Raw genomic sequence first — 3,576 nt, 5'->3', positions numbered from 1 at the left:
CAACCTCGTTGGGATTAATCATGTTTGCTGGCAGCCCCTACACACGGCTCATCCTTGCCATCCAAAGTCGTGAGAACAGAGGGTAGTGGTGTCACCAATTCTCCGTTCTCTTTTTTTTTGAAGTGTGGAAGTACCTGCTTCTCCGGGGTTCTGGCAGTGCCATCCCCAGCCTCCCGGGGAGCTGAGGCGACAGATACAAACTGCAGTCGACTTGACTGTCTTTGGGTGTGCTGTTGTCATGTGCCTGGTTCTGGAGAAGGGCACAGACCTTTCCCCCCAGGAATGGAGGAGGATGACGACAAGGATTTTTCAGGACACACCAGGCACCTCTAGAATTTTTCATGCATGGGCCATATTATACCCCAGCATCTTGGGGAACTAGGGATATTTTCTGTGCATCCTAATCATTGTCTCTTTTCTCAGTCTCTTCAATGAAAAACTGTCCAAGGACCGTGACTATCCTGTCATCCTTAAGGCGGGTTGTGTGGGGGGGCACCCTGCAGGCAGGTCTTCAGTTTCCCCGTGGCCCATCTAAAAACTTCAGAGCGGCTGAGCAGTACAGAATGACTGAGATGTAGGCATTAGAGTGGGAGAGAAGGGCCGAGGCTGCCTCTCCAGTGCAATCCAGAGTGGGATGACAGGTCCACCTTAAAACCATGTGTGAGATGCTGCTGTCTCTCCTGACTCAGTTCTCTCTTCAGCAGCATGAGAACTGCCCTAACCCAGTTTCCGTTTTGTACGGCAGAGTTTAAAGAACACAGCCCTTCCAAGAGCTGAGCTACTCATTCTTGGGGAAATGAAAACACTGGTCGTTACAAGGTACAGCCCACACAGAGTTCAACCTTCCAGGCTGGAATTCCCCTGCTTTGGGAATGCTGGGAGGGACTAGGACCTATAAAATCACGCCCCGTCCTGGGCTCCCAGTCAGATACCAGTGCCTTGGTGTCTGGGAGAGTCCCAGCTCGAACCACGAATAAAGATCCTCATGTGTTTTGCAATGGACTCCTAGTCTCTCAAATCAGACACAACAATGGGAACCCCAAGAGTCTGAAGTGAATACGTTCGGCATCAGACACCCTCTGAGAATGGGACTTCACTTCCTTCCTGTATTCACTCTGAATTCACACCAGTGTGAAGCTGCTGTGACTCAGCCGATCCTCTTTGCGTTTTCATTATCACTTGCTATTATCACACAAGCCTTTGTGGACTTTGTGGACACCATTATTTTTCTCCCCAATGCCTTTTAGTCAGACTGAATACTCTCAATTGATACAATTGGTTTGGTTATTTTTTTTTTCCTACTCATCTCTGAATTTTTCACTTAAAAATTTCAGTTCAAGAATTCTCGTTTAATTCCCATTAATAGACTGTAGATAAATTATGCTTTAACTATGACCCACTCACCAGAGAAGAGAACTGTAAGTCAGTCAGTACCCTATGCATGTGCCCAATGTATTGTGGTGGGTGGGGGAGGGGAGAAGGTGAGGGTGAGGGAAGGAGGGAGGGAGGGAGGGAGGGAAATAGAGAAGGGGAGAGGGCAGTAAAGGGGAGGAGTGGATGGAGAGTTAGCTATGTCAGAGTTCCTTTGCTCAAATGCACACAGCAGTGAAGAAACAGATAGCCCTAATATGTGATGTGGGGTTGCAGGCTGGTGGCGGGGAGGTTTCCAGCTTCCTCATCCAGACTGCTTCCCTTATAAGCAGCTATCCAGGGCCGGCGCCAGCCCTGGGGCAGTTTCACTGTCCATAGTGCAGGAAGAAGACAGATGAAGCTTCTCCGTGGGGCTTTGGGGTGCAATTAACAGAACAGAAGCCAGGCTGCAAGGGAATCGTGTGAGATGAAAAAGAGGCACTCAGCCAGGTCTCCACACGCTCACCTTTATGTACCAGGGTTCCAAACGGAACAGGATTCAGCCACCTTTAGCAAAGCGTATCCCTCTCACCCATGAACTAACGACTTTTTTTTTTCAAGACAGTGTTTCTCTGTGTAGCCCTGGCTGTCTTGGAACTAGCTCTATTGACCAGGCTGGTCTTGAACTCACCGAGATCTTTCTGCCTCTGTCTCCTGAGTGCTGGGATCAAAAACGTGCACCATCACGGCCCGGTTCTAAGTCAGACTCTCAATGCACACGTTGGGTTCTGAGCTGTGTACTTTGGAGAGAAATTGGTATAGTCACAGCATATTTCATTGAGCAAGAGCCTGCGTGTGGCCCTCCGTGCGCAGGGCTCAGTTTGTCCTGAGATGTGCTTCATATGTCGGATTCCCAATGTCAGATGATCAGTGTCAGGTTGGGGGCTGGGGGAACCCATACCCCAACAACTTAGACCCCTTCTAGTCCCGCCGCTAGCCCCAGAGATTAGACTGTTGCTTTTCAGATTCAAACATTTTATTTCCTTCACCCCCATCTTTTCAAAACATAATAGTTCATTTCCCAGATTTGAGACCCTGGCTCTCCCAGACAAAGCTTGCTCAGTGCTGGGCACCTGGGTGTGACTTACAAAACCCTGTGACCCTAATGCTTTGGAAACACCATTCCTTAGGGACAGTGTCAGGGGGTTAGTATATGTGCCCTCTGAAGCCAACTGTGAGACTGGACCTGAGTGTGGGACCCTAGGAAGCCAAGTGGAAAAGGGAAGGAGTGCTGATTAGGGACAGGAAGAAAACCAATAAACCCTGATACACATCTACAGGAGCAGAGGCAGGGCCTTGGGGTGACTCCAGACCGGGAAGGAGGAGGCCGTGATGCCGCAGCAGCTGTGGTAAGCTCAGGATAGCCAGGCTTGGGCTGAGCACGGCGCAGTGAGTGGAGCAGCTGTGTCTTTGGAGCTGGACAAGACTTGCATTATGGTGGGAAGGAAAGAAAAATGGGACATGAGGCAGGGAGCCACACAAACTGAAAAGAATGGAGGCCCTCCTGTCTTCCTAGCTCTGGCTGGTGGGACACCAATTGTGTCTAATTGCTTGAGGTTGGATTTGGCACCCAAATGAAGGTGACACCTCAACCCAGGGCCCTGGAGACAGATTCTATCTTCCCTTACAAGTAACACGGAATCATTGCTTTTCCGACCCTGGGGCTATGGAATAAGAGTGGCCCCCACTGCCTCACATATCTGAATGCTTTGTCCTTAATGGAACTATTTGGGAGGGATCAGGGGATGCGGAGATGTGCCCCTCAGGTAGGCTTTAAGGTTTCAAAAGCCGGAGCCAGGCCCAGTCTTTCCCTCCCTCCCCCTCCCTTCCCTTCCTTCCCCCCTCCTCTGCTCCTTGCAATTTGCAGATTATAAAGCTCTCTCAGCTTCTTCCCCAGTACCATGCCTGCCTGCTGCCATACCCGCTGCCATGATGGTCACGGACTCACCCTTTGAAATTTTCAATAAGCCCCCAGTTAAAGGCTTCCCTTTAAAAACTGCCTCAGTCACGGTGTCCCCTCACAGCGATAGAACACTCTGGGAGGGACTTAGCTGTCGAGGCTTAAAACCATCCCAAGGGTAGTTTTGGCGACATTGCATAGTAGAAGCAACAAAAAATGATGTCTGGGTCCAGCTGTCAGAAATATCAAAGCGACAGACTCCACAC

The sequence above is a fragment of the Meriones unguiculatus genome, chromosome 18 (genome assembly GCF_030254825.1).
Source record: "Meriones unguiculatus strain TT.TT164.6M chromosome 18, Bangor_MerUng_6.1, whole genome shotgun sequence".
Taxonomy (NCBI): domain Eukaryota; kingdom Metazoa; phylum Chordata; class Mammalia; order Rodentia; family Muridae; genus Meriones; species Meriones unguiculatus.
This window is presented reverse-complemented; position numbering follows the sequence as displayed.